This window comes from Hibiscus syriacus, unplaced genomic scaffold, assembly GCF_006381635.1.
Source record: "Hibiscus syriacus cultivar Baekdansim isolate YM2019G1 unplaced genomic scaffold, ASM638163v2 tig00111920_pilon, whole genome shotgun sequence".
Classification (NCBI taxonomy): Eukaryota; Viridiplantae; Streptophyta; class Magnoliopsida; order Malvales; family Malvaceae; genus Hibiscus; species Hibiscus syriacus.
The window spans coordinates 213334-225190 of NW_024063214.1; the positions used below are offsets into that span (position 1 = coordinate 213334).

An 11857-nucleotide genomic window follows, 5' to 3' on the forward strand; every position below is an offset into this window, starting at 1 on the left:
CGATCGAGGATTTAGCTTCTGGTAATGCATCCAGTGGTGGAGTGTAGAGATTTTCACATGAACCACTGTAGTGTTGTTGTCTTGTTCTCCTTAAAACTTTGGTTTTCACTACATTATTGAAATACCCTAAGTGAACAAATTAAGGGAGTTTTAGCATGCACTGCAAAATAATGTTACTTTTGAATGTTTAACTCTTTATTATTTGCAGATTAACTTTTTAGGTTATCCAATATTGCAAAAGCTAAAACTACAACGAAAAATTCAATGAATTTGTCTTCTTCTTTGTCGTACACAAAGAAAATAAACATATTACATAAAAACTTAATGAGTTCAAATTTTCAAATGTTACCAAATGTAACATGTTGTTTGGTGTGCCTCTATGGGTGTTATGTATTAAACCTTTTAAACGTACATTGCCTACCTTTTATTTTTTTACATTAGTTTTGGCTTGCCAATGTAACTCAGCACTGAGTTGTACTTCTAGTTACATTTGTTATATTTGTTTTTACATTTGTTATATTTTAATGATCTCTTGCAATGCGAACCGTTAGCTCCAAGTTTTTCTCCTGCAACACAACTATTTTTATCTTGGTTTCAGTTCAGAAGTTAATCATTGAGAAAGTAGAGAGAAGTGAATTTTCTTGGGAAAATAGAGAGAAAAGAACCCAAGTTATGAGTAGATTTCATTGAGAGCATGAGGATGAGGGTTAACTGCCCCTTCATAATAAAAGAAAAGAAGGTTAATAGATGATTAACTGCTACATCAACAAAAAATAAAAAAAATAACGATAGAGACATAAATAAAAACAAACTAAAAATTGGATGATTGTATATAAGTTTAAAAAGTTAGGTGATCAAAATTTTGCCCTAAATATTAAATTGTGGATATCACAATTATACCATACAATATCGGTTTTGAATGATTCCATTATATAATATCCACTATAGTGATGGTGGAGCGCTATTTAAAATTGGCTCCATAGATGTTGTTGTTTATCAACAGAACGAGGGTAATCAACATTTTGAGCTAAATGCCATAAGTGAATATGCTGATGCGTCGAGTTGAATGAAACCAAGTTAATGCGATTTCATTTGAATGAATGCAGCCAAATCATCATCAAGAATGCGTAAACTTTGATCCAAACAGATAAATCGATAACTGAAATTCCAAAATCAAATCCCAATAATTATAACATGTTGAAACATACAGAAATTGGATTACGAACAACGATTATTCAGATCGACTATAAATTCATGTCTAACAAATTAATCCCCGCCAGCCTTCTAGTAAACATAAGTAAGCCCATAGTTACCGCAATAATGCCTATCAAAATAGTTTATCATGAATGTTCTCGCCCCACACTCAGCATTAGGGCACTCTTTCCTCAGCCTCTGAACCTTTTCGGACTCATCCACCTTGTAGAACTGGAGAACCACAAGCTTCACCTTCTTCTTCTTGTGCTTGATCTTCTTGAGCTTGGTGTACATCTTCTTCTTCCTCTTCTTGGCGCCTCCCCTGAGAGGGAGGACGAGGTGAAGGGTGGGCTCATTCTGGATGTTGTAGTCGGCTGTTGAGATATATGAGGCAGCTGAGGGTGCTATTCTTATGATTCAGTAGTTTATGCATGATTTACATGGGAATTGGTTGTATCTAATAAATATAGCTTTGTATATGTGTCAAGGCTGTTAGAGAATTATTCTAGAATTTGTTAGTTTGTTAAAGTTGTTAAGAGCTTGCTATAAGAAGCTAGCTCAGGTGATGTAGTTTGCATGCTCAATGAAATATCACTGATACTCTGTTTGTTTTCTAGCTTTATCCACTGTAATATACTTAACATGGTATCATTCGCTGGCCGATCCTGAGGCTACTTCTGTGTACGGCACCACTCTTGTGTTCATGGAGTTCTCGGCAGGGAAAACCTTCACAAACAAGAAGGTTAATATTATACTCGATGAATCCAATTTTCTTCTTTGGAAGCAGCAAGTCTTATTGACCGTTCGCAGTCATCGACTGGAACGGTTGCTAACGGGAGCTCTTCTCCTCCATCGGCGACGGTGGTAAACAAGCATGGTGACTTGGTGCAGAATTAACTGTATGAAGACTTCGTTGCTCAAGACAGTGCCCTAGCATCTTGGCTACTGTCTATGATCAGCCCTCATTTACTTTCACAATTTGTTGGTGCAAAACGGTAGCAGTGGTCTCGAGCACGGTTCAACAGTTTTTTGCGAATCGGTCTACCACGGCGGTTATCAGTCTTCATTACAAGCTTCAATCACTCAAAAAGGTCAGTGATAGCATGCGCACATATCTCACTCGTATCAAAGAAGTTTGTGATGCGTTAGATTCTTGTGAGAGTGCGATTCCTCAAGTCGAATATGTTGCTAGCATATTGAAAGGCCTTCCCCGTGAATATCAACCATACATTGCGTTCATCACCACCATGAAGGATGCGCTGTCCCTTGACAAGATCTGCTCGATGTTAATCGATGCAGAGATACAACTGGTTGGGTTTGATTCCCAGGAAGACACTTTCCGATGAGCGCCCATATAGTGCAAGCTGGCTTGAAGACTGCTGGTCATAGCTATCATGATCACGGTTCTGGACGATCAGGATCTAATAACTCCGGTCGAGGTGGAGGACGTAGCCGAGGTCGACCACGTGTTCAAGGTCAATTGTGTTGTAAAAGTGGTCACCTTGTTGTTGACTGTTGGTACAGGTTCGATCAGACCTTTACTGGTCGATCAGCAGATCGTGCAGTGGCTCGTGGCGAATCGGGCTCTGCAAACTACTCTGGATTTGAGACGGTTTCCGCTGTGGAGGATGAGTGTATGTGCTGCACCAAGGCTCGTGCTGAGACACAAGTGTGCCATTCTTCGTAGCCTCAGCCTCGTACTACTATCAATACAAGGGACCATTGGGTGGTTGATTCCGGGGCTACATATCACGTAACTCCCGACTCAGCCAAGGTACTTAATCACAAGGATCTCTCTGGACCAGGTAAGATTATTGTTGGCAATGGAGATTTTTTTTCTGTTCATGCTATTGGCAACTCTTCTTTATGCTCTTCTTCTCGAGCGTTAATGTTGAATGATTTTCTTCTTGTTCCCAAGATAACTAAGAATCTTCTCTCGGTCTCGAAGCTTGCTAGGGACAATGGGGTATACTTTGAGTTTCATGCTTCTAATTGCTATGTTCGTGATGAAGGAACTAGTGCAGTGTTGTTGCAAGGAAAAAAGAAGGATGGTTTATATTTGTTTCACATTGATTCCCTAAACAATACAAGTACTTCGTTTGAAGCTAATAGTGTTACTGGTTCACATAATCTATATGAGTTGTGGCATAGACACCTTGGGCATCCTGCTCACGATACACTTAGAAAAATATGCAAATTACTTGATGTAAATGTTGAGCGAAGTATTAATGAAACTTGTGTTACGTGTCATATGGGAAAGAGCCATAAACTTCCATTTTCTGATTCAGCTATTGTGTATGACTTGCCTTTCCAGCTTGTGTTCAAGGATTTATGGGGGCGTCACCTATAGTTTCTAATGGTTACAAGTATTATGTTAGTTTTGTGGATGCTCGTACTAGACACACATGGTTATACCTTCTTAAGGATAAGTCCCAAGCAGCTTATGCGTTTCAATTGTTTCAACAACTTGTAAAGACACAATTTGGACTGCAAATTGTGTATGTGCAGAGTGATTGGGGAGGTGAATATCGTCGTTTGTCTCGAATACTTGCTGAAGCTAGAATCTCTCATCGTATTACATGTCCACACACCTTCGAACAGAACGGTGTTATGGAACGCAAGCATAGGCATATTGTTGAGTTGGCACTAGTTTTACTTGCACAAGCATCCATGCCAACTAGTTATTGGTCATATGCAGTAGTTATGGATGTGCACTTGATCAATAGACTTCCTTCTAGGGTGTTAAATGGTCAATCACCCTTTGAGTGCATGTTTAACAAGAAGCCCGATTATGGGTTGCTTAGAGTTTTTGGGTGTCGATGCTTTCCTCATCTTAGACCATTCAATGTTCACAAGCTCGACTTTCGATCATAACCATGCACATTCTTGGGTGTGAGCTCTCAACACAAAGGCTTTCTGTGTTTAACACCTGATAAGCATGTTGTTATATCTCGTCATGTGAGATTCGATGAGTGGCATTTTCCATTTGCCACTAATCAACCTATTGTACAACCATCACTCGGGTTGCCTCTGAGTAGATCTCTTGATGTAGTAATGGATACAAAAAAGTTGTATACTGGCGATGCTCCAGTTCCAGCCATTTCTCAATCGCCTATTGGAAATACTGGACATTCCACTACACATTCAGTTTCAAATAATGGGTCTACTGCTATGACTAAATTTCTAAGTGCTAGTCAATAAGATTCGGTGATTGCTCAAGAAGATCCTGCGGTTGCTGAGGATACTCAGTCAATGCCGAACATGGGTTTGATGCCTGCTACTAATATCGAACCAGCAGTTCGTATTGGTCATCCAATGCAGACTCGTAGTAAATATGGCGTGTTTAAGCCAAAGGTATATACTACATTCTTTGATGATGTTGTACCAACCACGATTGAAGAGGCTTTTCAATCTACTGCATGGACTGAAGCAATACACGCTGAATACTCAGCCTTACTTGACAATGAAACATGGGTACTTGTTCCTTTACCTGCTGATAGAAATCTGGTATGATGCAAGTGGCTTTTTAAACTCAAACGAAATCCTGATGGATCAGTGCTTCGATACAAAGCTCGACTGATTGTAAAATGATTTACACAAGTTCCTGGTCATGACTTTCAGAACACATTCAGTCCCGGTTGTGAAATTCTCAACAGTGTATGTACTTTTGACCATGGTTGTTGCTCAAGGCTGGGTCTTAAGACATGTTGACATAAATAATGCTTTCTTAAACGGTGACTTGCATGAGGATGTGTATATGCAGCAACCACCGGGGTTTGTGCAGTGTGATTCAGATGGTACACCATTGGTATGTAAGCTAAAAAAAGCTCTTTATGGTCTACGCCAAGCCCCACGCAATTGGAATGAAAAACTTAAAGCGAGCATGTTGGATTTCGGGTTTGTTGAATCTAAGGCAGATGTGTCTCTCTTTGTCAGGATTCAGGGTGATTGCTATACATATGCCCTAGTGTATGTCGATGACATTTTAATAACGGGCACGTCAACTGAAACTGTTAATCAAGTTGTTCGTATACTTAGCTCTCGTTTTTCCCTTAAAGATCTTGGTGAGCTGTCTTTTTTCTTGGGGATTGAAGTTAAAAGAATTGCGTCTGGCCTTGTTTTAAGTCAGAAATCTTATATTTGTGATCTGTTGAAGAAAACAAATATGTCTCAAGCAACGCCTTTGCACTCCGATGGTTACTACTACAAAAACTAATGATCAAAGCAGTCCTTTACTAGCTAATGCACGTGAATATCGTAGCATTGTGGGAGCACTTTTGTATGTCTTCCATACTCGACCAGACATAGCATTTGCTGTTAATAAAGCGGCCCAGTATATGCAGTCTCCTCGTGAAATACATTTGGTAGCAGTTAAACGAATCCTGCGTTATTTAGTAGGATCATTGGAGTATGGGCTAGTGTTTTCAGACAGTGATGCTAGGTTGTGTCTTAAATCTTTTTCCGACGTAGATTGGGCTGGTGATGCCAGTGATCGTAGGTCGATGTCAGGGTATTGTGTCTTTCTTGGAGTTTGCTTGGTTGCGTGGAATTCCAAGAAACAGAAGACTGTATCTCGCTCAATGATGGAAGCAGAATACAGGAGTGTTGCTGATTTGGCTGCTGAAATCACTTGGCTTGTTGCTCTACTATGTGATCTTGGGTTGTCATTGCGTGATGTACTTGTGATTTGGTGTAACAATACTAGTGATGTTGCTTTGAGTATAAACCATGTGTGCCATGCTCAGTCCAAGCATGTTGAATTGGATGTGCATTTTATCCGAGAGAAGATTGCAGCTGGTACTCTTTGAGTCAGTTATGTTCCTGATGCGTTTCAAGTAGCTGATGGGCTTACCAAGCCGCTGACCAGACCAGCGTTTGAGCAGTTTCGCGAGAAGCTACGTGTGTTATCTTGTTAAAGAAGGGAGGAAGAAGAAGCGAGGAGAATGTTGAGATATATGAGGCAGCTGAGGGTGATGTTCGTATGATTCAGTAGTTTATGCATGATTTACATAGGAATTGGTTCGTATGATTCAGTAGTTTGTTAAAGTTGTTAAGAGCTTGCTATAAGAATCTAGCTCAGGTGATGTATTTTGCATGCTCAATGAAATATCACTGATACTTTGTTTGTTTTCTAGCTTTACCCACTGCAATATGCTTAACATCGGCTAAGGTGCAACCGTCTTCCGACTGCTTGTAGACGAAGATGAGGCGTTGCTGGTCCGGTGGGATGCCTTCTTTGTCCTAAATCCTCATTTTTACATTGTCGATAGTGTCAGAGCCCCGTTAGGGTTTTGAAAAAAAGACGCAGCTAGGGTTTCGAAATAGGAGATCTCTTTAGTGATTGGGGTTTTATATAAGAAATGGTGGATTTAGGGTTAGGGTAAATAATGTAATTAGCTAAATGTCCATGCATTTTCTTGGCTTTTATTGGTATAATATTATTTGAAATTTTAGTTTTATATCTTTTAGCAATTTCAGATAGTACCATAGAAAGGGAGAAGACATATTAAATATTGTTTAGTTTGTAGAGCACATACTTTAATACTGTCATATGTCGAGACATCGACCAATGACTCGTTTAAAGTTTAACGATGGTTGAGACTAAATTTTAGAGCTGACAAAGTTTAGAAGGTTGTAAAGAGTATGAAAGTGATTTGGCACAATTAGTGTCAAACTCTTAATTGTGTCATAGGTAAAAGATGGCATCGATAAGGATGTGGAGTTTATTTGCATTTTCAGTTGATTTCTGTTGTAGGGGGATGTTTTGGTGTGCCGACGCCCTCGTATTATGTTTTTTCCCTTTGCCAGGAGATCCGTTGAAGCTCATTGTGGCTTAAGAGGCATATACTTACCTTATGTTGTTATCATTATGGTGTAAATAGCGTTTGGATGTGGTTCAGGTAGGCTTTTTCGGTTGAAAATCGTCTCAGAGACCTTTCCTTTAGTCTTCGGTTGTTGCTTCAGAGGGTGTCCTAGGACTGCTTTTCTAAGCCTTCGCTCTATGATGCAGCATATTTGGGAGTTAGTCCTTTAGACACTGCAGTATTTTTGCTTTGATTTCGGTTTTACTCTTGTTTTGTTGGTTCGTTGTGTCTTTGATAAGAACACTTTTGTTATTTCCAACTCCATTGCCATTGCCATCAAGAACTTTCTCCAAGTGTTTCTTCATTGTTTATTTAAAAAAAACTATTTCTTTTTGTTATTGTCACATCATCAGGTTGACACGTCAATCAAATTATATGAGGTGAAAATAGTTGACGTCCATATCAACAGAAATTAATTGTTCTGTTAGTCAAGACGGTCAAAGTTAGAAATTGATAAAATTAAATAATTTCAAAGACTTTTAATATTAAAAAGATTTTTCACCATTTCTGATATACATAGACGTCCATAAGTTTTGTTTAGTGTACCTAAATTATCAAATAGGTGAAATGTTTAAATCAATTGCATAACACTTCACTTCTAAAATATGATAATTATAGTCTTCTCCACCGGTGCATTTTCTTTCTCAAAAAATGTACTACTTTAATATTCTTTCTTTTTTATTTTTTAAAAATAATTTTTAAACATATTTAAATAAAAATTAAAGATTTGGATTTTCACGTTATAAATATAGTAATTGAGTCAAAAGTTTATTCTTAATCAACTAATAAATTAGATATTAATTACTATAAAAAAGTTACCAACAATCGATTGGTCTAATGAGAAGAGTTATTAGATTTTTTTAAAGTAAAATCATAGGTTTGTATTCTAACATCGTGAATGAAATAAATTAGGCAAAAGGGTAAGCCCCTGTAGTAGACTCAATTTATCACTTTCGCTCCTATCGTATTTTCGCATCGTTGTTAAATTGCATCATTCTATTCCCTACCCCTAACTTAAAACCCTAAATTATAAACTCTAAACCTTAAATCATAAATCCTAATATAGAGTTTATAGTTTAAGGTTTTAAGTTAGGCGTAAGGTATATAATGAAGCAATTAAATAACTTTGAGGGTTAAATTGATACGAAAATATAATAGTGACAAAAATAATAAATTAAGCCTACTACAAGGGAAAAATGACCCTTAAACCAATAAATTAAATTAGAATGATCATACTATATTAAAATTTTACATATCCAAATTAATATAGATGGTTAATAAAAAAATCCTTAAAGCTTTAAAATTCCCTCCAAACATGCTATTTAGGAATTTAAAAGTCCTAACTTTAAATATGAAAGGAGAGTAATTTATTCATAAAAATCCAAACTTCGAACAAAACCGTAGTTGCTAATCAGCCATAAAAGCAATTATTATTACCCAAAAACCTTTCTAAGATTCAATTTTGCTGATGTTTTCTCCCATTGAAATTTAAACCTTATTAACCTTTTTTCACTTTCCTTTTTTTTCCATCTTATTTCTGTATATCACAAAAACCAACAAAAGTGTGATTCTGACTAGAAAACGAAGGGAAAGCAGAATGAAGCTTCAAATCCCAGATCTCTGTTTGTTTTCTCTTTGAAACCCAAATTTCCATTTACAAAGACTATAAGAAAATGGCTCAGAAATAATTGATCTATGCGTTTGTATCTCGTGGATAGGGTTGTAAAATTGGGTAATCGTTCAGGTTTCAGTTGGATCCTGACAGGTCGAGTAAAATCATATACATGTCAAGTTAGGTAAATTTGATGCTTTGACTCGGATCAGGTCAGCTGCAGGTCAAATCAGATCGGGTCATTTTCAAGTTGATTTGACATCAGATACAGTTCGGGTTCAGGTCGGGTTAGTTTTAGTTCGGATCGTTGCCAGTTCAGGTCCGAAGTAGTTAAAAAGCAGGTTAATTCAGGTTCGGATGGACTTCAGGCGGATCTCGTTCAGATCGGGTCACATCATTGGCAGATAAAATTCAGGTCGGATCTCTATCAGATACAGATTGAGTTCAAATCGTCTTAATTTTTATTTTTGGATTAATTATTTTCGTCTTTCGCGAACGTTGAATTGCAATTTGTAATTGTATATGATTTATAGTAAATTAGTAAGAATATAAATAATCATGGTTCAATTTGATGAAAAATACAAATTTAAGAATTAAATTGAACAAATATGAAATTACAAATAAAGATTTAAATAAATTAAACACACACAATGATGAGGGATCAAATTGAAGAAAATTTAAATTGTGAGGTTGAAATTAATACAAAAAGTACTAAAGTATACCCATTTAAAAATTTATGGGCCAATTAAAATATAGAATTAAGTAAAAAATATGGATCAATTTCATATGCAAAAAAAATTTGGAGGACTAAATTGAACAAATATGAAATTACAAATAAAAATTTAAATAAATTAAACAACACACATTGATGAGGGATCAAATCGAAATAATTTTAAATTGTGAGGTTGAAATTAATACAAAAAAGTACTAAAGTATACCCATTTAAAAATTTATGGGCCAATTAAAAAATAGAATTAAGTAAAAAGTATGGATCAATTTCATATGCAAATAAAATTTGGAGGACTAAATTGAACAAATATGAAATTATAAATAAAAATTTAAATTAATTAAACAACACACATTGATGAGGGATCAAATCGAAATAAATTTAAATTGTGATGTTGAAATTAATACAAAAAAGTACTAAATTATACCCATTTAAAAAGTTATGGGCCAATTTAAAAATAGAAATAAGTAATAAGTATGGGTCAATTTCAGATGCAAATAAAATTTGGAGGACTAAATTTAACAAATATAAAATTACAAATAAAAATTTTAATAAACTAAACAACACAAAAGGGATCAAATTGAAATAATTTTAAATTTTGAGGTTGAAATTAATACAAAAATGTACTAAATTATACTCATTTAAAAAGTTATGGGCCAATTAATAAATAGAAATAAGTAATAAGTATGGGTCAATTTCATATGCAAATAAAATGTGGAGGACTAAATTGAACAAATATGAAATTACAAATAAAAATTTAAATAAATTAAACAACACAAAAGGGATCAAATATGAAAAATATTGTAAAATGGACTAAATTGCATTCATTTTAAAAGTTAAGAAAAAAATTAAAACAACTAATATATATATATATATATATATATGTAATATAAACTATATAGTTTATATATATATTATGTATAAACTATATATACCATGTATAAACTATAATACTATATAGTTTATGTATGAACTATTGAACTATATAGAATCTACATAGTTTATATATAAATTATATATGAATTATATATAAACTATACAATTTATATTTATATTTATATATTATGTATAATTATAAATAATATATATTGTATAAATTATATAGTTTATTGATATAAAATATATAGTTTTTTATATATATAGTATATATGGTTTAGGGTTTAGGGTTTAAGTATTAGAATTTAGGATTTAGGGTGTATATTTATATCTATATTTATATTTATATTTATATAAACTACATACTATAATTTATATTTATATACTATATTTATATACTATTTATATAAACTATAGTTTATATTTATATACTATATATATGAACTATAGTTTACATATGAACTGTATATATAAACTATATAGTTTACATATTAACTATATATATACTAAAGTTGATATTTATATATGAACTATAGTTTACATATAAACTATATAATAAACTATATAGTTTATATAAACTATAGTTGATATTTATATATGAACCATAGTTTACATATGAACTACATATATATATAAACTATATAGTTTACATATGACCTATATATATATACTAGTTGATATTTGTATATTATATAGTTTACATATGACCTATATATATATACTATAGTTTATATTTATATACTATATATATATATATATAAACTCTATATACTATATAGTATAATTTACATATGAACTATATATAAAACCATATAAACTATATACTATAGTTGATAATTATATACTATATAAAATAATTTATACTATATTATATATAACTATATAATATATATAAACTATATATTATATAGTTCATTAGTATATATAAACTATATAATATATATAAACTATATGGTATATATAAACTATACATTATATATATTTGATTAGTATATATAAACTATATATTATATAGTTCATTAGTATATATAACCTATATAGTATATGGACTATGGTATATACAAACTATATATTATATAGTTCATTACTATATATAACCTATATAGTATATGGTATATACAAACTATATATTATATAGTTCATTACTATATATAAATTATATAGCATATATAAACTATATGTTGAAAAGTTCATTAATATATTATAATCTATATATTAATTTATTATTATAAACATATATATTAATTGGGAGAAATGAAAAATATATAAGGATCAAATTGAATAAATTTTAAATATGAAGCTTAAATTAATAAACTATAATATTAAATTTGGACTAAATTGAAAATTTTTGAAATATGAAGCTTAAATTAATATATTGCATCATTAAATTTGGACTAAATTGAACAAATTTAAAACTACGATACCACGCTAAATACCACAGAAAGTTAAAAACACGCGGGTCATACCATATCCGAAACCCAAACGAACCCGTATAAATAGATTTTTTTTTCATTTTCACTGATTTTCTCATTTCTTTATTTTGCTCTCTCTCTCTAACTATCTCATTCTCTCAAATCCTCTGCA

General features: G+C 33.2%; 1 pseudogene; it reads right to left on the reverse strand.

Annotated features, from left to right (window-relative positions):
• Window positions 1-1284: 1284 nt before the first annotated feature.
• On the reverse strand, window positions 1285-7363 carry LOC120172976 (annotated as a pseudogene).
• Between the last annotated feature and the right edge of the window lie 4494 nt (window positions 7364-11857).